The 25,725-nt window shown below is 35.3% G+C and overlaps 1 protein-coding gene and 1 non-coding gene across 2 annotated transcripts in view; one reads left to right on the top strand and one right to left on the bottom strand.

Annotated features, from left to right (window-relative positions):
- LOC132909885 (mannosyl-oligosaccharide 1,2-alpha-mannosidase IA) overlaps positions 1 to 25,725 on the top strand; it is a 689,092-nt gene that overhangs the window by 56,509 nt on the left and 606,858 nt on the right. The gene's annotated exons all lie outside the window — the stretch shown is intronic.
- On the bottom strand, positions 13,522 to 13,592 carry Trnag-gcc (transfer RNA glycine (anticodon GCC)). The gene has a single exon. It is a non-coding gene; the product is annotated as a tRNA-Gly (tRNA).

The following is a 25,725-nucleotide window of genomic DNA, read 5'->3' as shown; positions in this document are numbered from 1 at the left end:
AGCTATTGTATGTACGTTTAAACATAACTCTTTCGTATTCTCTTCAAAATATTCTCTCCAGAAACACGAAGTACATATTATGGTATTATAATCTAAAATTTAATCTTCATTTTATTTAATTATAATTTGACCTTTAAGAAGTAGCTGTTTAATCAAAATTACGATAACAGTAACTAAAATTGATTACAAATTATATTCTTCTGAACCAAAAAGTACTACTCTAATATTTATATTAGCGTTCTATTTAATTTTTATATTCAATTGTTTAATCGAAACCATTCAGTCGCGACGTACGTGTGTTTCTCGTATTTATATTAATCAAACTATCAGTAAATCGATCAAGCCGAATCTGTGCTTATACTATATCTTTCACTGAAAATAGATTACTGGGTGTATCAACGATGCTATAATACGTGAATAATATCTGACTTTCTAAAGCTTGTGGTAACAACATCCTCATGAACAATGAATTATTGATCTAAAACGTTTCAATGAAATTATTAATAGCAATCGAAGCGAATGGAATTAGCCGCCAGCTTCCCAGACAGACAATCGAATTACATAAATATATCTTGATTCTCGTATAATCAGTCGCGCTATATATACGTGTATAATGTGTAATCTGAGGAAAATCAATCTCTCTAATTCGAGAGGATTCAACATGACTCGAGATTCGATCATTAAAAGCTTTTACGCTTGTAATTGCAAGAAGCACAAGCGTGGAGAAAGTTCTTGAGGCCACCGAAATTCATTTCCTTATCTTATCTCGAAGAAAATTGCACGCAAATGGACGGACTGATACGAGAGCCTTAATTAAAGCGATGCACTGGCCTCGAATTCGCCGCGTTCATTTCGCGAAATAGGAAATACAGATCCGAAATCTAAATTCACGAGGATCGACCGCAAGAATTATATTCATAGAGAATTATTAGGAAATAAACATTGGAAGATCGAAGATACCGAAATCGAAGCTCGAGCGCTCAAATTGAAAAATTTGAAACATTGAGCATTTGAAATTGTAGAGATTCGGGAAATAAGAAATTCGAATCTACGTAATTTTAAAACTTCAACAAGTGAAAATCGTAAAAATTGATTGAAAAATATTTAGACAATCTTGCAAGGGGATTGAAGTGCATCAAATCCTATTGAATAGTAATCGAAAGGGATAAAAAGATCAAAAATAAATTATTAATGTGTCTTATAAGCTATTAATTAATGTTTCGCATCTTGCAGAATAAGAAACATAATCTTTCTCTATGTTTTTTAAATTTCAAGATTTTGTAGATTTACAAATTTAGAACTTCAAAAATGTTCAACCTTTAAGGTTTCGGAATTTTGCAAATATTTGAAACTTTTAATTCGAGATTATAACTTCTGAAAAAGTACGATTAAAGAATGTTATTTGAGAAATTATTTAAAAATATTGAAATCGAAGTTTACATGTAGCTGCGTATTAAACATATCCTATTTGTGTCTTGTAAGTAAAAGTTGTAACATGTGGAAAATTCCAGCCCAAAAGAAAGATTAAGTTGATACAGATTAAAGAACTTTGAAAGGATTAAAAAGCTGTGAGGAAGATTGAATGGGATTTATAAGACGAGTTATAAAAATTAAATCTGCTTGAAATTAAAAATGGAGGCTTCTAGGGCTTAAAAAATGGTGAAAAGTATTATAGATAGATAAAGAAGATTAAAAGGCGCTGAGAAATATTGTTGGAGCAGTTTGAAGGGGATTCGAGAGGAACGGTAAAGATCAAAGAAGATGGATAGTCAAAAAATAGTGAGAAATATTGAAGAAAAGCGTGCAGGATTGGAAAATATTGAAGCAGATTGAAGAAAGATTGTGAGAAAGATTTTGAAACGGTAAAAGGAACTGATGGGTGGTAAAAGAGAAATTAAAAGATGCTGGGCAAGATTGAGATATACTTTGAAAGAAGTTCAAAAGAGCCGAAAGAATCTAAAGAATTAGAAGAGCGTTGAAGAAAATCAAAGGTTTAAAAGAATTGCAAGGGGATTGAAGTGCATCAAATCCTATTGAATAGTAATCGAAAGGGATAAAAAGATCAAAAATAAATTATTAATGTGTCTTATAAGCTATTAATTAATGTTTCGCATCTGGCAGAATAAGAAACATAATCTTCTCTATGTTTTTTAAATTTCAAGATTTTGAAGATTTACAAATTTAGAACTTCAAAAATGTTCCACCTTTAAGGTTTCGGAATTTTGCAAATATTTGAAACTTTTAATTCGATATTATGACTTCTGAAAGCTTTGGGACCGAAGAAACGTTGTAAAATCCTTTACAACTTGAAATACGAAATACTATGTTCTCTACAAAAATTAGAAAATCTCCGCCGATTTGATTTAAACTTCATTTTTAAAACGTCTTTAAACACATCGAGTCTTGGTGAGCCCGTGTGACACGATGATAGATGATTCTTGGAGCAGAGACAGTACTGTCACGAACACTCACAGTCGATTTAATTAATCTCCTGACTCACGTGTGGAAATTCTGAACCGCTTATCCTCGATTTACTTCGATTAAAGCCAGCCAATACACGCGTTCACGGCAACTTATGATCAGGCGTTGCTGTAGCGAATGAAGAAATTCGCGGCAAGTAGCAAGCCTATCACGAGTCAGTGTCACGTGGGAAATCTTAGGATCGGTATCAGTCGATGTCTCCAGCGAGCAGAGTCTAATTTTACGCATCGCTGGCCGACTTGACCGCGAATGGAAAGGCCAAAACGAATTACAGACGGCGCATACGAGATATCTTAGCCTATGTTCGATGCTTTCGTTGCAATGTCACGGCCAGTTCACTTTTCTTTTTCCTTTTTATACTTTTTCCTTCGCTCACGCCTCGCTGATTTCTTCGGCATTTGCATAGGAAGAAGGAGCAGACGCAAGCTGGCTCTCGAAAAACGAAGTTTCGACACCTTCTGGTTGCAGATTTTTCCAACTTTCTTCTGCTCTGCGCGATTATATACATCGAACTGCGTTAATATTTGTCTTCTTCGCGTGTGAAAGATTCGTAGAAATACACAGCAGTACTGTGCTAAGGTTCGGCCATTCTAAACTAATCCATGAACATCTAATAACAAAACAACCATCTCCTTATTGCCAATCTTATGGATCGTCTATTATCGCACAGCATATTTTACTGGATTACTACAAATTTTCATCTGAAAGAAATAGCTACAACGTCGAAGTCGACATGAAGTCTAAATGATTCAGCATTCGTAATACATTGGAGTTTTTTAAACGGACAAATTTAGTCGGTTGCATGTAACTAAGTATTCTTCAGGTTGGTAAACATGTAATTAGAAATTGGTAACTCCGCAAAACTCTTAAGCTACTTATTGAACAAAGATGTTTTAGGAACAAGAAGAATTATTGGTAATTTGTCGAAAAGGTACTAATTAATTTAACGTGTTTTAATATTTTGCACAACTTCCTTCTTCTACTCTCGACAACAAAAGTTCGTAGTATAATCATAATAGGTTTAGAAATTACAATAATAATTTTGATTGTTTATGGCAATGTTTTACGAAACTTTTACTCTCGTGCGGTAATTTTATAACGAATATTTCAGTATTTACATCATATGCACGTGACAAGCGGGACGTGAGTTATAACGTGCACGACATACGTATGACAGTGAATGCTGTTTACATTTAAACATTTTAAGCTACGTGTTTTAATGTTATTTAATATTAAATTTGACAAATTGAAAACGAAGTTTTCATACATATAAAATTATACTAAATTGTAGCGTTTCTCGAAATCTTTTTCCTTTTAATATAAATATTTTTATTTCTGTAGATCGTTTAAAAATTGAGAGCTTTCTTTCTATTGGAAATCAAAAAGTCACATGTTAAACCATAATATTTATATTAAAGCTATGTTAGAATAATTTTAATGCGTAAAATTATAATTTTCGCATTCGGGATTATAATTTTTCTATAAGGAAATATGCGGTAGAAATTGAGAGCTTTCTTTCTATTGAAAATCGAAAAGTCACATGTTAAACCATAATATTTATATTAAAGCCATGTTAGAATAATTTTAATGCGTAAAATTATAATTTTCGCATTTGGGATTATAATTTTTCTATAAGGAAATATGCGGTAGAAATTGAGAGCTTTCTTTCTATTGGAAATCGAAAAGTCACATGTTAAACCATAATATTTATATTAAAGCTATGTTAGAATAATTTTAATGCGTAAAATTATAATTTTCGCATTCGGGATTATAATTTTTCTATAAGGAAATATGCGATAGAAATTGAGAGCTTTCTTTCTATTGAAAATCGAAAAGTCACATGTTAAACCATAATATTTATATTAAAGCCATGTTAGAATAATTTTAATGCGTAAAATTATAATTTTCGCATTCGGGATTATAATTTTTCTATAAGGAAATATGCGATAGAAATTGAGAGCTTTCTTTCTATTGAAAATCGAAAAGTCACATGTTAAACCATAATATTTATATTAAAGCCATGTTAGAATAATTTTAATGCGTAAAATTATAATTTTCGCATTCGGGATTATAATTTTTCTATAAGGAAATATGCGGTAATTGAAGCAGTTTGTTCTTGCCTGTGCAACGTTATTACGTAAGCGGATTTAAAGTTCGAAGTTTATTACTCGCCTCCATTGGATGCGTAGACGAATAATGATACTGGCTGGAATATCGTTGCATAATCTGCATGCAATTCGTGAGCGGAAACTTAGTATTATCCCCCGAGCACGGCGTTTCATTGCTGTGATGGTGGGCAAATTTCTTCGTAGATCGTAAATATCAGATATTGAATCAACCATTTTACACGCTTCATTTTGTACTCGCGAATATATTTATTAATAAATATTTATGTAATTAATATTTATTTAATAAATATTTAATATTTAACGAATCGAACAGATTTATCAAACGATCGATTTCATTTCGGTTCCGTTAGATTTATTGAAATTTATTGTAATTTAAATATTTGATCTATTTATTTACTTTAATGTTTGAACTTCTCCGTTTAATTTTTTAAAAAGATGAATTTCATAAGAAAAATGAATTTATTTTCTTGCGACATATGAGAAATTAACGACTGTAGTTTATGTAACAGAAATCTTGCTTCCTTTTTTGCATTTTATATTTAATCACGAGCAGCCGCATTTTCCTTGTTGCCATATTTGTCGAATTCCAATTGGTCGATTCTTGTTCGAATAAGGTGAACTGGTTTGTCGGATCAATCGGTCAGAGCAGTTTCCTCGCTTTCACGACGAATTCTCTTGAACTAATTAAGTTTTCTTTTTTAAGTTAGTGTTAATTAACGAGATAATTACGCTCTACTCGTTGGCCTGTATAGGTTTCATTCTCATTTCTTAAGGAGACTTCCGCGATTACTCGCTGGAAACTTCTCGATCGGAATAGCTTTTGATCTCGTGTCATCTTTCTTCTCTTACCCATTTTCTCGTTCGTAATTAGTAGCCTTTAATAATTTGAATTTTACTTTAATTTAAAATATCTCTATTACGCTTCGCAATCCTATTATTAATTTCTCTACGATTTTCAATAAAAATTTCCTACATTCTCATTTTTCTGCCGTGTCTGTCCAAACATAACGCACCGACGAAATCTTCAACCATCGCTTCCTCATTCTCCAACAATTTTTCCATGAAAATTGAAAATTTCCTAAAAGCATAGCGCGGACAGAATTTTTGGTTACTGATGAAGTTTAAAACCCAAGAAGCTAGTCTTGAATTTGAGACAGTCTCGCGACAATTCCTTCATTTATCGCTTCCTCGTTCTCCGACAATATTGCCATAAAGTCTGAAAAATACGTAAAAGTATGGACAAATTTCGATATGCCGACGATGACTGAAACGAATGTGTAGGCTTGAGTTTGGTACAGTTTCGTGGGGCAGGTCCCTGAGGAACATTTCCGGTAAACGACGAAACGGGAAAGCGTGTCTTTCGCTTACTGGATGAAAACAAATAAAAGAAAACTCATCATCCGGCTCGACTGAACGACGCCGATAAAACGAATCGACCGAGATAAAGGACGCCTCGCGTCTTCCTTTTTTCCAAGGATTTCTTCAGTGAATGTAGCGCACGATCACTCGAAACGTCGTCGTTCGATCCTCTTCCCCTCGACTGCTCGTTTTTGCGGTCTCCTCTTGGATTTCGTCCTCAGGAAATTATAGTGCTTGCACATCCAGCCGTTTCTCCGAATTTCACCAATTTCTTTGCCTTCTTTTCCTCTCTTTCTGTTTCTCTGTGCTCGTGATACTTGGCCTTTCGTTGCAATTAGCGACGCAGTTTTACTTGGAATTCGTTATTGCAAAATGATGATTGCTTTTGAAACTTGTGACACGCACACATTTGGTTGGCTCGAAACGTAGTATACGTACGTATTTATACGTGTGTAGCTATGTGCTTCAAGGCTCAGACTAAAGGAAATTTTCAAACCACGTCCACGCGAACATATTAAAAGATAAATGCATCCTGGGATATATTGTACGGAGAAGTGTTGGAAGGCAATGGGAAACGTATGAAATTTGATTGTAAATTTACTGGGTTTCGCGTGTAATTTAATATAATAATGTAATTCGCAGGGAAGAGTTATTAGCAAGATAAGAAATAGAAATTGTTCACATTCGCAAGATAATTACATCAGTGTAACATTGTACGAAGTAGGAACTCTGCAATTTTACACGCGTGTAATTTTAATTATTTAAAATTGGACTGCATTTGAAAATCGGCAAGTTAAAAGTTCCGAAAATATTTGGCAATTGGAAAATTTGTGAGTGCGCGAAGTGTTGAAAGTTTGAACGTTTGAAAGTTTGCGAGTTTGAAAGCTTAAAAATGTTTAATATTTCAAATCGACAGATATGAAGATTCGAAAAGGTGATTCTAAATATTTCAGAGTGAAAAAATCTGAAAATTTGGAAGATCGGACATTTAAAAGTGTTGAAATATAAATATGTGAACGTTTGAAAATTTGCAGGTTCGAGAGTTAACAAATTTTGTGCATTTGAAAATTAAAAAATTCTGGTCTTTGTAGTTTTTCTAAATTCTCCATCTTGAAACTCTGGAACATCTAACGTGACGAAAGTTTCACCGTACTATTACAAACTTAGAAATACGTAACACGACACCAAAAAATTTTCCATTTTCTCATGTGAACACTTACTTTCTGTACGTTCTCATGTGTCGCGAGTTCTTTCTCGCGCACAGCTTTGCCCTTTCTTCCGACATTTTCATCGTGACTGAAGGTTTTCAGGGGCCTTAAAAGCGACTGTAGAACGCAAGGGGGTGGCACTCGGGTCATGGGTTGTCTCGAGTGGTGCTTCGTACAACGTAAAGTACGTTCCTTGTGCATGAAAATACCGGGCCAAGTACTGTTGCTTGTTTCCCTCCAGAATTGGCTAATAGAAAAAGAAGAAGACCCTCGAGAAAGTACTTATAAAAATATCTTCCAACCTTTATCACCCATCCTCTCGTTCCCGATAAAGAAGAACGTACACGCTCCCATTCACAAATATTAAGACATCTACTCGTCTCGTAAAAATCACGATTATTAATCGGAATTGTAAGAGAAATAATCGATCAGCCTGAATTTTGTATCCATGTAAAATTAAAATTTGGAATGTTCTACGAAGATTTGCGAAAGATAAACGAATGAAAAATTATGTCTAACTGTGTTAATAAATCTCGTCATAGTGTTAATGAAATTTCGAAATGTTTCACACACGTAATATATTCATAAAAGGTTTCTATAAATGCTCGAATATTATGGTAAGCAATTGTGCATAAAATGATATAATTTTATCGTACATAATCGATAAGAGTTTCCTTATGATATTAAATATATGGGATTTCCAAAGAAAGTAATAATTCTTTTAGGTGTATTTTATTTTTCCATAAGTGTCGTGATACTTTTGAACTGGCGCGTAGGGAACAGAAAAGTGATGTGAAACGAATGAAAAATATCGTTGAAAACGAACGCGACATAGTCTCGTATTTCTCTGTCAACAAGTCATGAAACATCGACATCAACTAGAAATGCGGCTGCTGTTTGCAAATGATACGATGATAAAGATGCAAATGCGTATGCGAGCCGGTATACAGGCTTTATGCAAAGCAACGCGCTCTGTTACATCTCTTGTGGCTGCATCCCGTGACCGGCTCATAAACTAACACATTTCGGTTTCCTTTGATCTGCGTGCACAGGTCACTCGTTGTTCCCTGGCTTTTGTAAACGCCGATATACCGACGGGATCGCCCTAGGATAATTGAATTTTCTAATTACAGATGAATTTAATTACCATCAAAATTAATCACGTAATATAATCCTTCACGCCTAGAGAAATCAAAGACGCGGTCTGTCTTTTGTATTTTCGTTGCTTCGCGGTTTCGTCGCGATTAGAACTCGTGAAATAGATCCCATGGTGTAGGTACATGTGTCAAGAAGGCGAATTTGATCAATATGCATTTCGTTTATATTTTGTGCAGACAGTATAAGGATCACATCGGTATTTTTTCAATTTTATATTATGTCTGGATAAATAGCCTTATGTCAGAGTGTCAGAGTATCTAATATTAGACGAAGACACATCTTGAAATTTTACTAGTAATAACTAGTAACTAGTAAAATAAATAACTAGTAAAAAATTAATAAATTTTTTTTGTTTTCTACTTTCTCTTGGTGTCTTTAATAAGATCCTATCTAATTATATGGATCATTAAATAAGAATCTTATACGTTATATGTACAAACCTCAGTATCTTACTAAGATAACTTGCATCTAGAACGATACAAAAAATTAGTGATCAGAAAATTTTGTTACATAAACGATCTTTTCTTGCCATTGTACGAGCGCGATTATCACGCGGAAGTAATGATTCGAAGAAAGAAAGATTGGTGGATCTCGCCGTCTATTGTTCGCCGCGAACGTTGTCATCAGCACGAACGTTGTGACAATAAAGATGCAAATGTGCATATGACACAGGCTGACGCCGCTGTAAAATATAATCCTGCGATTAGCGCCAGCTGAAACTGAAGTGCTTTCCTCGCCATAGACGATTCGTCCTCTCGAAACTCGTTTACGGTTTGTTTGCTCTGACCTCGTCTTTGTCAATGCATTTCGAACACGGACCTAAAAGATAGTGACATAGTTACGAGAGGTCGAGATACAACATGGAAATGACAAAACTTCGCTTTCAGTTATCTTGATACACTGGTAACAATAACACTGGTATATTCGGAAATAGTAATCTCTTTTGCTTCGATAAATTTTTGACTAAGAAATTCTAAACTCGCTTTTCCTTAAACGAATTACTACAAGTTCCGTTCAACAAGTTATCCTCCAAAGTATTACAAAACCTAATTGATCTGTGTATTTCTCAATCTCCAACACTGCTACATTGGTCTTTGGCAACACTCGGCTCAAGGAACAGTTTATACGTTCGACCACAATGATTTACGTGGCTCTCTGGATGCTGTTGGAAAGTAGGCCGATGATATCCAAGCCTGAAGAGTCGCAACTCACCAAGTGGATTACGGAATTACCGGTTTCGTGAGTGGTTGCTTCGAGTGGACGTTACGATTCTTCCATACCCGGTACACGTTGCATTGTTACCTTTCCTGAAATAGACGCGTCCTCAAGATATCGTGCTCTCATAAGATTTCCTATGTCAAGGAAGTTTTCTCCTGATTTTTCATAAAAATTGGCTTATCCGAAGCTTTCTTTCTCGATAGCGAGCAAATTGTATTTTTCACGTGAAGACGTAACATCGTTGAATTTCGTCGTTACGATTGTTTTTGCGATGAATTGTGTTTAATGTTGAATGAATTTAGTGGAATCTGGAAGACGACCATTCTATTTACTAAATTCGCTTTTAATCTCAATCATCGTGCTATTAAAATCTGGATTCACAAATTTATATTTGGATTATTAGAAACAGAGTTTGAAGATTTTTACTTTAAAAACAAGCAAAGAACCGTGGTCTGCAAATTGTGACCTGCGAACAAAGTAAAACTAAAGTAGAACTACTTTCGTATTCAAGTAAAAACTAAAGGTACACGTATTTCTAATTTACGAAATATTGTATATTTCAACGTAAGACTAAAAATGCTGACAGATAAATGATCGTCTATTATTATATGCTCGTTGAAACGAGGTCTGGATTGCTCATAATTAGACTGATAGCAAAAACAAAGGAAACGAAACCAGATTTTCTTGTTTCGTTTCGATTCAGTGAACAGTTGCCGAAGGATCTACTAATTGAATTGGCCTTTAAAACAGTTAGTGGTTATATATATCTGTTTTGTACTCGATTCTCACGCTGCAAGTATTTACCATATTTCAATATTGAATATACGACTTCAAATTAGTTAAAAATATTTCCATTTCTCAATAATCGTACCAATGGAAACTATACTTCACTGATAATATAGTTAGTCGGTCGAACTACGTAGAAATCAAATTCCATCAACGTTCATCGTTTCATTTCTTTGAGAAATTAAAAACCGATCATATATTCTTGTACTAAAATTAAAGTATTTTTTAAAATCGTGATAATTAACTTTGTCCTCGAGTTAATTAATTCTTCGAGAATATTTTTGCTACGGGCAAAAAGGTCTTCTTATATTTCACGCAAAGCTATGTTAATGGAACTTCGATTTCCGAGAGTATCAAATACCACGAAAATTATGGATTTACCAATAATCTACTTTCGACAAAACTGTTTCGCTCTTTAAACGCACCTGTATGTTTCATAATCAGTTTCGTTCAAGTATTTATTATACTCCGATAAGCAGTGCTCGAGCAGCTGAAGTGTCCGTTTGAAGAGAATTACGAGATGTAGGGCATCGACCAACCAGGCCAGTAAAAAGATCGATTTAATCACGGAAGACCGTTTTTGCCTGGACAGAATGAATCTTATCGAGCGTTTCGCATTCTCATTATCGCGTAATCGTCGAGTTAAGCGTTCCGTCTCTGCGAATTTAACATCAGAAAGGAACTTCATGCGACTTTTTCACAACGAACAATCGCTTATTCATAAGGCAAACCTTGTTACACGATGATCCACGACTCACAAAGCCAGTCGTACGTTTACTATTCATCTTAAAATGTTATTGAACGGATGAGAACTTACGCAATATCCTTCCAAGTCTCTTTTGGCGATTGATCGAACGTGTAAAAAGATCGACCTCGCTATGGATGTACGGAAATCGTAATCTAAAATTTCGAATATAAAACGGTGTATCAAGTGGTATAGATTAGAGGAGATTAAAATAATTGGCAAGAATTATGTCTCTTTTGGGAATGGGTTAGTTAGGAGATAGTGGATGTTTGTGCAATTTATGATTTCGTATGCGTCGTATCTAAAATATGTATTAAATAAGATAAATGATATCAAGGAAACAAATTACATGATTACTCGAAGCTATCTAAAAATTATATTCGTTCTAATGTCTAAAATTACAGTGATACTAATATCTCGGATATTCATTATCTTAAATTTCTTATAATTGTTAAACGTTTCTTAATTGTTAATATATTGAGTACGTTCTGTTTCTTTTCACGACACTCTGTATCCTGTTTATTGCGTTTATCTGTATACAGATTATCCTACTTAGTATCGCTATATTGTATCGAAGTTAGAATGGTAGAAATTATTGTTAGATATGGTGACAATTATAATGGAAAAAGAAACTTAGCAAATTTCCATAATCCAAAAGAAACTCTTTAAACCTGGAATTGTCATGAATTGATCATTAATCTGATAATTAAAAATCTTTCCTAAGAGTCTGAAATTCCCAAATATCCATATTTTTCATACACCACAGGTACACATAATTTCTCACTTTACAATCGTAAGCGATAAAAGTAACCTGACGTCTGACGACACGTGTCGCGAGATTAAAAGGTGCGGCAAGAGGGTGAAAGCTTGAAAAAATACTCGCGAGTAAAGCATTGGATCGTGGTTCGTCGCGTTGTTCGCGTGCGTTCGACCGGTTCCACGGCTGATTACACCGTAGCAAATCGTGTCACGCTAAAACGCCGCCTTATGGCCGATCTGGCCGTTTCCTCTTCGCGGTATGCGTACAATAAAGCGCGAACCACGCTGATCCTCGTCACGCGCAAATGTGCAAATATTTGTCGCGGTCTCGTTCGTGCAATTGCGTTTCCATTGACGATCGCTTGGCGAACGTTTCACAGAGTTGGAAAGTGCCGTAATGTTTTGGCCCGTTGAACAAATAGGTCGAAGTTTAGGTCTCTGAATACATGGTTGAACATTGGTGACTACTATTTGACAAAGTTTAGGCATGTTGGTTTAAGGATTGGTGGATAGTGGTTTGTGATATTTAGTGCAACCGATATCATGGATGTGGTGTAGTTGTGGAAACTTGTTTGTAATTTAGAATTCTGATGCATGTTTGTTAATTTTTGGTGTGACAAAGATCATTTATAGTTCCGTAATTTTTAAGCTGGAAGATCGTCTGAGGGACTCGGCAGAAAAATAGTACGCGTGTGCTTCTTCCAGAAACGAGTTAATTGCAAGAAACGTAATATAAAATTCGTATCTAGGTATAGAACTCTCTTATGAATTTCTAGATTTTTATAAATATATTTCGATTAATAAATATATAAAACTGTTATGATTTATATGCGTTATTATAATGAATTGAATTAGTTCTAAAGTAGAAAAAGCTCATTTATTTAGCTTCATTTATGAGATATTAAAGAAACGAATTTACAAATAAACAATGAATATAAACTGAAATTTAAAAATTTTCATACCTTAAGTGTGTTATATTAATTTCGATATAATCTTCTAACTATACAAAAATGAATGTGAACAAACGTGAATTTCCTTTGATTTCGCGAAAGACATCTGTGGTAAGAAATTTCGAGTTTCTCGGGTTGTAACAATTTTTTTGTCCGGACGTTTTTGGTGAAATTTTTAAAGTCACATAGAATCGAGCATGCAATGTATAAAACATATTCGTATCCGTAGCATATGTTCTGCGGTATTACCGTAGGAGCGTATCGAACGTGGGATTTTCCTCTGGTTTTCGCCAGATGTGGCTACCTTACTGTCGGGCATTCATAAATTTATCATTCTCTTTCTATCTTTTCCCCCGGAGATTTTTGTTTTATTATAATGCCGACTACTTACTATTCCATACCATTTCGTTGAAATGTACAATCTGTCCATATTCATTTTTCATTGATCAATCATCTGTTAAGCCACGCGTATAAATTACATAGAATAATTTGTGTAATACAAAAATTGTGTTGAACTATAAAAATATGGGTAAAATATTATAGCAATTACCATTGATTTATATATTTGAGGAACGAAAGAGGGTATTGAAAACAGTAAAAAGTAATGCTTTTGCTACAATTCTATTATATTTCACTTGGAAAATCGTTTTCGTTAAATACAAAAAATTAATTGGAATAGGTTAAGTATTAGGGTTGTTTCAATGAAAAAAATGCAAAAATTAATCCGTTGCATCGGCCGGGAATCGAACCCGGGCCGCCCGCGTGGCAGGCGAGCATTCTACCACTAAACCACCGATGCTTGTGAAGGGTTCTTCTTAATAAAACTTTATTACAGGAATTTGTATAAACTACGAGATATAACCTATATTTCGTGCAATAAAAATACACAGATATAAAAGTGTATTTAAAATAAGAAGACCAAATTTGGAATCTGGTTAAATCAGTGGATATATTTCTCATTACACCCCTATCTTCTCGTCGCTAGTTATAAAAATAACACGTACATAAAAACGATACAAAATATGACAAATTAATTCAAAAATCTTTTTCTCGAGTAACCTTAAGATACATTTACTCTAGCGTGTAATTTTATAATTAATTAACCAAATAATCAATATTCATTCATACAAACTAGTCTTCACACGATGCTCAACAAATATATCGAAGAAAGAAAAAAGAAACACCAAACTTATTCGTCATAAAACTTCATCGACGACAAGTGTTTTACAATTTTAATTGCAAATTATTTTCAAAATTACATTTTCGCCTTCCAACGTTAAAGACTGTTTTCACCCTCCGTTTAAGGCTACTGAACAGAAGGAATATCAGATAATAATAGATATTAGGTTGTCCGAAAAGTTTCTTTCGTTTTATAGAAAATAATAAATGCACAATGTTTTTTATTTTATATTAATTTATTGAATTATGGAACATAATAATAGAAATAGAACGAAATGGATCATACCTAATTGAATAAAATAATATAAAACAGAAATTGTTGCTCATCAATTATTGCCTTATGAAATGAAAGTTAATACATATTTGACAAATATCTCTTTAAAAATTACTTCACGTACAAATCACATGAAAATGGACGTGTTCAGGTTCGGAAGGTTTCCTTGTTATTCACAGTATCGCTGGAGAGCTTCTCTCATCCCCTACTTATTACAAGAATCGCGTGACACAAAGCATGCGGTTGAAACGAGAGTGGTAGCTGTCGCATAATTGCTTCTGGTTGCAAGCCGCGAGTCGGAGGCGGCTCGATGGAAGAAGAGCTTTAAGGGAGGATGAGAAGGTGAACAGAGGCTGGTACGAGAGCTACTCGCTTTGCTCTGGTCTAGAGCCTAGTCGAACTTGAAATCCTCTCTGCCGTAAACGCTGGTTATCTCTAATCTCGCATCAGCTAGCCGAGATTCTCGCGATACGAATCGCGAGATGCGGAAGTTATCGGGTCTCATGGCGGGGCTGTTATATCCAGCAAGATAATCGTGACAGTTTTCGATTGTTCCATGTCCAATCTGGCACCTGACATTAAATAGAAGCCATTGATTAAAACGTCCTTTTCTGCGGAACAAGCTTTTTCGAAATTTGATTGTCAATTTGATCGTGGACAATTTTGCTTCCTGATTTTGGGTCAACTGATCGCAGATAATTGTCGTCAGGAAATTAATTGTAAGGTTAAAAGGTTGAAGTTTTATAATTGCGATAATTAACATGCGAAAGATGGTATCTTATGATGGGCGATAGGACTAGGGTTGCTTGTACCTTAGGGTTCAGATTAATTTGACTTTGAATTGTAAATGATGTATAATGGTTGGTAATTAGTAGATATATAGGTAGTAATGAGATAATTATAAGAGGTAATTATATAAATATGATAAACGAGGTGTGTTTAACCTCGTTCTATAGTGACAAGCAACAGACGTGGTCTGTAGTTCGGAGATTATACAGTAAAATGTAGGGTGAATCGTTTCTTCAGTCTTGTTCCTTTAAATTAAGAACTATTAAATATAAGTTATATATTTCAGAATTTCAATATTCTTTCATCGGACACGATGTTACGATAATAAACACCTAATGCTCACTGACATACTACTAAAGAAGAAAGCATAATGCAAATTATTGTAACATAGAAAACGTAAAGATTCAAAATAAAGAATTTCGACGGCTAAGAAGCTTATCGCGCTGAATATTTCTATCTCTCCATCTTCTTTAAGTAGCTACACAGAATGTCTATTAGTTGATACATTAATCTGTAGACTTTTATTAAGCAAATTAGGCTTACTATCAGCGGCACCTAGCTTTTAAAAGCATCCTACTAAAATGAAGGATAAATTATCACACCTAAACCTAGAAAGCGATTTCCGATCGATGACACAAATCCACTCTCATTTAAAATTCTAACAGAATCACCGAATCTCATCGACTGAGAACCTTCACCCAACAAGGAAAGACCTTACACGTCACAAACATGGACGGCCTAAAATCTCCACCCGTATAATTCTTACTTCTTCAAATCCAACCTTCGAGTCGACTTCTAATTCCCCGTTTAAGATCTCTAATTCCACGGGAGATGACGATCGATCGGATTTACCGGTCTCGATTCTTTCGGAACGAGACTGGCAGATGGAGGGATCGCTTTCTAAATCTTCGAATAGAGAAGGCTTACACGGTCAACATCACGATACAGTGTTCGGAGCTCGACGCGATTCCGTGTCCGCGTCGAATGCTGGCGAGACGACGGTGGAAGAGGAGATCTGGACAAAAGAAAAAATCACTCGGCCTTAATACGCAGGAGAATGGTCGTATAAACCGTCGATCCAGCAGTTCTGCTAACTTCCCCGTCAATCAGCGTAAGCCTCTTTTCGGAGCTTAAGACGATGACGATGGCGGATCCAGCCGAGGGAAAAGAAACAGCAGGTAGAAGCCCGTAAATGTTTTCGAGGATAATTTAGGCGGCGCGCGAGGAACGCCTCTCGAACGTGCTCGTGGCTCCGGGTGGTCCGTTGTTCGAATGAAAGGGTTTTTTTGTCACTGCTGTTAGTTCAAATTTGTCGAATTTGGTCTAATCGTAATTTGGCACGAAAAGATAGAAAGCTTTACATTTTCAGGTAATATTAAATTGGTTATATTACGATGGTATCACATGCCATGCATTACATGCCATTATTTTATGCAGTTCGAATTTCGCGGGTTAATACTGTTTATTAAATTTGTCCAATTATCAAGTGCGATGAAAAGAGCGAAGTTTGTTATGAATTATACGTATCAGGTGTGAAGAAGATTTGTCTCGTTATTGACTACGTATAAATAGTCGTGTGCTTTTCTTATGTGAATGTATTAAATCCTTCGGAAGATCGAATTTTTTCACTCGCGAGAAAAATTGTATCTTATCATCGATAAATATGACACTACATACGGATGGAAAATTTATCAGAACTACCAACGTTATCTACGTCCTTACACAATTTTACAATTTCTTATAAATTCATTAAGTTGCCAATTTATCTTCCAAAGTGGCTAACAGCGAGGAAGCCGGGCAGATTAGGTCCCGATTCGATCCCTCGATCGAGCCATTACGCCTTCCGTTCGACAAAAATCCATCTGGACAAAAAACTTCCCAATCAGCCGCCAGTCGCGATGAAAGCTCGTCAAGCTGACGTCTGAAAGAGAAGTGCGCACTTTTTGAGCGTAAAAACGCGCATCACTTTGTCTTGCTCCACTTTCCTCGATTATCTCCTTTGAGTAATTAGTCCGAGCTTTATATCTTGACGAGGGGTCGACGAACACCGCAATTAATCTCTCTTCAACGTTTCTATTCTCTCTGTAATAACCATCTACGAGATATTACGCGCAACAAAATGCTCTTCTTGGAGCTTTTGTTAAGGTTCGACATTTGGAACAATCTCGATAGATTTTCACCTGTGAACCGACAATCTTCGCGTTGCAATATGCCATTTATAGAAAGCTTCGTTCTGCTATAATTTGTCACAGGTGGCTTGTCCCAGCGTTCAGCTTCCGGAAAATCTCGAGTCTGCCGTAGAGATCCGTTCCAGCCACTGGCTTCTTCGTTTTATTCTCCTCCTTCCTCTTTCCTTCTCTTTATTTCTTTCTCTCTCTTTGTCTACTACCATCTCGATGACTGTCTCTGTTCCCGTTTGGAAGATAAATGCGAACGAACGGACGACGTCTAACGCTCGTCCTGAAATTTCATTTCGCTTTTTAACGATTATCCTTTTCCCTCCACCGCGAGTTTCAGCATCCGTAATCTTGCCCTCGGTCTCTGTAATTAAATCCTTCCGCTTTATTCCACCGGATTGCGACGGGATGTGTGTTTAAATATTTTTTGTTACGTTCACGAGTTAGTTACTTGTTGAATGGTGATTTAATTACTGAGAAGAATATAAAGTTTATGGTCGATTTAAAATGACGAGCGTTGTTGTATGGAGATTTATATGCGGAGGAGAATTTTTCTGTTTATATTTTTACATGTTTTTGTGTTTAGATATATTAACGCATTTTCTGCCAAATATGTTATTTTTCTATGGAACCTGCTTCTTTATTTTGGTTTAACTTCGGCTCGAATCTTCGTAATCTTTTATTTGTAACATATAATATGTTTTATTAATTATTATTATATTATAATGCGAAGACAACAGACTTTTATGAAAATTCGTGCTTTTATGAACAGAAATGAAAGAATTTAACCCGAATAGAGATTTGTTTCAGTTTGCTACTAAAAGTTATAACGAGAACTTTGTATTGTAGGTTTTATGATGTATTTTATTTGCACTTTTAAACTTTGCTCGAATACATAGAAATCCGCAGACTAATTATACTTTGAACCAAAAATAAAATCTGCGATATTATACGGTAAAAGTGAAAGTCCGCAGAAAGTAGTAAATTTGCTGCACGCGCGAACGCACAAAGGTTTGTTCTAGAGAAATGTAAATAAAGTTGGAAAAGATTATTTAAAACTGAAACAGCAGTCGACATCAAGATAAAGAAGACATATCTTTAGATTGCTAACACAAACTGTGTTAACATTTTTATATTTTTATTTTATATATAGAAGAAAATACGGTTCGTTAATTGTTTCAAGCTTACCTTTTTCATCGACATCGATCATTTTAACTTATGTGTTTTATTATACAACGCAATAATATTTGGAATAAGCATATTTGAAATATTCATGTATTACACTGTTTTATACATTCGTAGCTCCAAATTTTAATACGCAACAGGTAGATTGCGAATTACGAATAAAAAATTGACGATAACGAAGATCAACACAGGTGTGTCGATTAATAAATATTGAACCACATTAAATAGAATTTGCAATAAATTATTTGCGAATATAAAGTTGTCCGTAACTAAACGACATTCGGCTAAATGATATGAACATCTGCTGCTTTATTTAATATATATATTTGAATTTCACACCAGCATATATTTTTCCATCTTTCACACATACAGCGTAGTAAAAATTAATGAACTGAATCCAATTACTGACAGGTGCGCAGATTTCATAGTTCTCGCGAATTTCCTCGCTTTTCATGCAACTTTCGTAAATTTCATAATCTCTATTTTATAACGAAACGAAATTTACAGAAATCTAAAATTTCCAGTGTTTTAAACAACTTTCACAAACTATATAGACATCGTAAATGAATCCTGGAAATGGAATAGTATAGCCATTCATATGAAATTCCGAAAAATCCCTTTTTTGATTATTCGCTTTTTGTTCGAATTTAACAATATTATTCTATACTATACCATTTCCATAAAATAGTTTTTGAATTGAAAAAAAGATATTTTTTCAATTATTAATGATAAAAACAGTTTTTTTTATCGTAAAGAAGATATAATGAAGAACAAAAATTCGAACCAGTTTTACCGAAAATAAATGCATTTATCGTTTAATTGGTTAATTACTTGTTAAAGTACGACGTTATAGATGTATACCTATGAATTATCAATTTCGAAAATCTAACCATAATAGATTTTTTAGAAACTCCCCTCCAAAGACATTTGAATCACGTTTTAAAATGTTGTTTATCATTCGATATTGCATACGAACTGAGATAAATTATACGCTGAAATCGAATAAGAAAATTGCAAAAATGAACGAAGGTGCGAGGATGCTGAGTGTTTCGAACTCAAAACAAATTTTCTCGTAACATGTCACGTAATAGAAAAAAAAAAAGAATTGGCAAGATATTACGCAAAAGCTAAAAGAAATATACAAAAGATGAAAATCAAGAAACTCCCCTAATTATAACAGTTCGATTCGAGACAGGCTCATTAACGTCAGAGCCAATTTCGTCCGCGTAATATCGATTCTCTGAATTCAGGGTGGCCAAGTTAAGTTCAGGTGGTCGCGAATTAACGGCCGACGAGAATAATAACAGCTTGGATCGAAGATCGCCGCTAATTGCAAGGAAAACGCCGGCTCACGGAGTTTACGTTTCATCTGTCCGCCGAAAGTGTTTGTCTTCCGTCGCGGAGCATCTTCGTAAGAGCAGGAAGACGAGCGAACTTCTACCGAGCTCGCCTAGGAAAGTTGCTAATTAGGAAAGCGATTTTCCTCCGATCTCGCACGAAATGAGTTGGATCGTGCTTTCGTATGTTAGAGAACAGACTGGCTGTTTGGTAAAATTATTAATTTTGGGGAGGAATCGGTGAGAGGAAGTATAATATAATTAGATGATGTTGGAAATTTTCCTTAAAATTGTTTAAGACGTTAGAGGCGGCAACAAAGAGAGCCGCCACCAGAAGAAACGGGACACGTGATGTTACGATAAATACGATAGATATGTACATATCGCATTGAATACTAGCTTAATATTTAAAATCGTAACCTGAAAATACGCTTTTCACAATGTAAACTGATCCTTTGCGCAAAATTCCTCGGGTCAAAAAATGTTCTTATCTTTAATCAGTCTCGCTTCAACTTTGCCGATATGTGGCCGTATTTCAACAGATATGTTTCATATTAGCCAAAAATAGAAAATTCCTTCGCATTAATCGCTTGCACTTAAAATTGATCAACAAACAGCTTATTAATATGAAACCTCTCCAAAATGTATGTACACTCACACGTTTCTACACAAAGGATATCTTGTACACAACTACACTTCACAATGTCAAGATCAGAGAAATCAGAAGCACACACACTATCATATCTATCCAACAGATAGATGTATCTGCGTAACAACAGTGACACAGAAGAAACACGCTAAGCGATCCAACAGTGGCCATAGATTTTTATTAACGCTGGTATCTGTTGTCCGTGCCAAGCAAGGAGACGGGAAATGATTCTTGAACGGGATAATCTATTTTGTGGCAGACATATCGTGGATTTCCGCGATCCCTGTCGCGGACGATAAAGCCGCTTCCCAAACCATCACCACTGGCTGACCGATAACACGACATCGGATCGACGTTTAAGCGCGAGGTCACGAGGACGAAGCAAGATAAGGTGGAATGGCTGAACACGTAAATGGCGCTAGTGCTGGTCGAAACGGATAAAAGGGTTCGATCAGGCCAGCATTTCAACTCGTATGCCGGATTATCCTCGAGATTTCGCCGGATTACGGACGAGCCTCTCTCTTCGAGGGATCATCCGGTGGTCAGGCGGCTCTCTTCTACGTGAATCCATCCGTAGAGTGCTACCGACTTATCCACATATCGTCAATGGCTCGTTATTTTCTAGATTCTAGGGCAAATAGGGTTTTTTTTCTCTCGATAGACTTCTTTGGAGAGAAGGGCAGTTTTTTGGGGATAAAGAGTGCTTTGAAGTGTTTTCTTGTTTCTTCTTGCCTTTTTTCTTTGCGTTGGAGGTGAGATGAGCATCGATTGGATGCAGTAAGATATTACCAATTTTATGGTATTTTATTTTAGAATTTTTTACGAACTGTTGGGAAATCACATCGAGCAACTTCATTATTTAGAAAGCAAAAATAGGCAAAAATAGACTGCTGTGTTCCTTTACTTCAGAATGTATTGAAAAATTGTGTGTGACACCTTCTACGATTAATAAACTTATTGTGTCATTGGCCTTTTTAGTGTACAAAATGAATCGGTTTCTTGAAAAACAAATGACTTCCTTGCTTATAGAATCGGTAAGTATAAACCCAGAGTGGTGTATATTATTTTAGCCAAGTTTTTAATTAATCAATTTTAAATTTCAGTCGAATGATATAATTTAATTGAAAATAACCGTAGTATTATTTTAAATTGAATTGTAGAAAAGGTTGAAAGAATACGAATGTTTTCGTGATTCGCCACATTTTCTCGTTTATAATTCATCGTAACGTGTAAATGAATTTGGGAGTAGTTCTCGGAAAATAAAAGTAATTCTGACAATATAAGGTGTTCATTAAGTACGTAATTTCTTCTAGAACATTTTTTAATAGTAGAAGAGCACCATTGTCATTTTTAGGATCATTATCCAAACTTAAAATTATTGCGTTTGCATTCGAACCTAAAAATAAAAATTATGTAGTTAATTAAGCATATCGAAAAATAGATTCTATAATAATACCATTAATTCGTCAGATAATTCGCAATCAATCAGTGAATTGCAAAAATAACTAATTTCAAGTGATCTTCAATTAATTGTGTAGCGCCACATGAATCAACGGAAGATTCGAATCGGAAGAGACTCACATTGTCTCATATTGTCGTGGAGTGCCAACGTTGTTTTGGTTTGCTAAGTTCAAAGGTAAACGAACTGCAGGCAAAATATTATCGCCGATATTTGTAATCGTCAACCGGAGTTACATGTGAACTTTTTGTAATAACATCGGTCGATATATATAAATAGACAAACGTGTTCTCTAGGACAGTCGAATAGCGAGCGTGTAGTTGAACAGTAGCATTGAGCGTGCGACGATTACAACCGGAATGCAATATCTCTGTACTTGTACTTAAAATGATTCTAATATAATCGACTATTATAATTTTATCACTCGTCTCTTTAATAAACCAATCAACACGTTTAATATACGCCTCAGTCGCTTAATACTAAAACGTATCTAAACTTTCAAGAAATTAGCAAGCAATTTGGTTCAATTTACACGGTTTGAAGAAGCAGCTAACAGTTAGGTACTATTACGTTATTTGTTAAACTCGTTAAGAAGATTCCTTAAGTGGTTCGAACGAAGCTCTGTCTTCCAACATTCGATTGTGAAATTGACCAATGCTAATCGATCGATATTATCGTAAATGCATAATCTTCTTTACTCAGTTGTAACGCATTACCTACTTGTATTTCACACTTAGACTTCTCTTTGCCTAAGTCGTTAGAGCTGAGATTTGGAAATGGAATAACAATCTCGATAACTCTAAATTATTCTATCTCTTCCAAAATGATATACACAGACAAATTTCAAAATATTTCTACTCGCTATTTCGAGGTAAAACTGTACAGTGGACATAGCGAATAAAAGTTTTGCCCGACTGTAGAAGATTAAGCCTTAAATTTTTTGAAATTTTGTTGGACAGTTGAACGATATTTATTTAGATACAGAAATCTTAAATGACCAAAGAAAGTTAGAATTTGAATTTTTCCAAATTCAATCAACTCACAGTCACCTGGAATTTACTGATTAGTAACTATCAATATGTTTATCGTAAAAAAAATATTGACCATTAGCTCGTGCGACGATCTACATCGTAATAATAGTGATAAATTCATAAAAATTCTTTCAATACCTAACATGATTCTATACTTTTCTAATTTCCTCGGCTTTCTTCTTGAAGACACGTGAAAACATTAGAGTCATCGATCTTCGAAGAATCCCGGTTTCTTTAATGTATTTCATACACGTCGAATGTGTATCCAAAGTTCTAGACTTTGGTGGTTTGGCGAAGAGTGAACGATGGTCTCGCTCCATTTTCAACACGTCTAGCCTCGGTATCGTATCCCGAGTCTCACTGGAAAGTAAAACCGAGCGGCGGACGTCGACACTGTCAATGGCCTTTCAGTTTTTACTGCAATTCCTTCCTCCGCCACGTTACATCGGGAAATTTTTCATAGATCGTAGATATCACTTTCATCCATTTTAATGAGGCAGACAGTAAGGGACTGTAATGAATATAAATCGATGTCTAATCCGCGTGCAACAAGGTAAACGTGAACTTACTTTACTTTGAGAACGTTTTATACATTCCTGTGCATTGTGAGAATATTCCAGAGGATCGAATAAACCTGTACGTGTAATTATTTTTTGTCGTGATTAGTTAGCTTTTATAATCCTCCTTTCATGATCATTTATGCTACCAAGAATCTTTTGCGTTTTTCATTCTTGTCTCTTGAGGTTAGTTGAAGTTCCGATTGCTTGACTTTGATTAAAATTATTCCCACTCTTACGGTGCATCATTGTGTTTTAAATATAGTTTTTTATCGAATGCAGAAATGTAGGTAGAAAATATCTAGAAATTCAAAAGAAGTATTGCATAATTTTATTTTGAAGCAGCTACCATCCAAATTGCAAATTTCTCGATTATATACCAGTACCGAATATCCTACTAATTTTGTTATTAAATCGAAATTAATGTTACAATACAAGCCACGTTATTATCGATCATAATTTTCTTTATTTCGATAGATCTTTTACTGAGAAGTGCTGTAAAATGAAGAAATCTTAAGCTTATTTCTTTTCGAGTTACTAAGGTCCATGTAAAACCTAGCAATAGGTGTGCAATACCTAACACGTAGCGTACCAAAATAGAAAATTTCTTTCTTCTTCAAACTTCAAATTATTTCTTTACCTTTCATCCTAACAGTGTGAGATCTAAAAAATTATCCAATTACTTAAAAATATTTCTACATCGTTATTCTCGCTGATCCTACAAATACTCGTTACTTGCACAGATATCTCTAAAAACAGCTATACAAAGTCGTCAATCTTCAAAACATAGCAACACACCACTACGTAACAACGGAACACGAGAGAAAATGTAACAGATGTAACCGAGAAACAGCAGAGAAAGCAAAGTTTTTCAGTGCTCGTTCTTCGGTCTCACGATCTCCCATCTCGTTACACGAGAAACGAGCAACACGGAATCGTGATTGCGAAAAGTCAGCTCGTTTCGAGCGTCGAGTGGACATCTCGAAGAGATTTGCAAGCAAACGGGAAGAGAAGCAGTCCCGTCAGACAGCTCCGGAATTTAATATAGCCTCGTTAGATCGAAGCGTTGCACTCGCGATGAAAGAAATCGGATCAGGCCGACCGAGTCAAAGTGACAACGTCTCTGTGTACACGCTCTCGCTGGGATTAATCTTCTCGAATCGAGCAATCCCTCCAAGTGGTTCCCGCGGGAACGTCTGCAACGATTCGCGAGACTATAACACCGTAATGCGTTTAAGCACTTTTTCTCGTCGCTGGTTATTGTCGTTCTATGAATGCGGCGAGGCAGAGAGAAAGTGACGGTGAAGTTGCTTGGTTCGATAAGTTTGAACGTCGATGAATCGGTTTCAACGAAATTGCTTAAAAGGATGCTGTGTGCACGATGATATACGGAGCTTCCTGTGGGAAAATCGAGAAACTTCGTTAGTATATTTGGATTCTTATTCCAAATAGAAAATGTTGTACACGTACAGTATTGGTTGGTTCGCTTTTGATTTTGAATTATAAAAATGTATTGACACAAGGTACAAATAATCAGACTCCTTCAAGATATTTTTGCTGAATTTTGTTCTACGTATTGTTCTAAATACTACAACGTTTCGTTAACTGAATCCACGAAATATCAATGAATTATTCCTAATGCTAACAGCAGTTCCATTGATGTTTATCGTCAACTGCTCGCTCAACCAGGCTCCCCATTTACGTATCTTTAATTCATATATAAAGGAAAAATGCGCGAGAAATAGGCCCGATCGACAGACTTAATTAATTCGCTGGATGTCTGTGTATTTCGGTCCATACTTTAACAACTCAGTTAAATTGATCTGATGTTTACATAACATTAGGTAAATATAAAAGATCATTTATATTAATATTGTTGAAGTGGTCATCACTTCTAAGAAAACTCTACATCTGGTCTTTTAGTTTCCTCAAGCACTGAAGCCATCAACAGCGTATAGACAAAAGGCTGGGTCAAAGGCAAACCATAAACAATACACAGGCAACGTTGGCTTCAGGATTTTCAGTCGTAGGGTAACACTGCTAGCGTGCGGATCTGGATCAGCTCAATTATATTCCGATTTGTATTTACACTTCAGTATTTAAAATATATTTTCTACCTTACAATTTATCCACGCGTTTCTTTGATAGATATTTATGTATATGTATACATTAAGCTACGTACGTAACCAAATTCAGTGATACAACCAGTTCTGACATCGGAAAAGAATTTCAAACCTTCGAGATACTTTCTCGGTGCGGTCGTGACGACAGCGAGTGGAGTTATCGGCGGATTCG

Source organism: Bombus pascuorum, chromosome 8, assembly GCF_905332965.1.
Source record: "Bombus pascuorum chromosome 8, iyBomPasc1.1, whole genome shotgun sequence".
Classification (NCBI taxonomy): Eukaryota; Metazoa; Arthropoda; class Insecta; order Hymenoptera; family Apidae; genus Bombus; species Bombus pascuorum.
The sequence above is the reverse complement of the archived record's forward strand: the minus strand, read 5'-3'. Positions and strand labels throughout refer to the sequence as shown.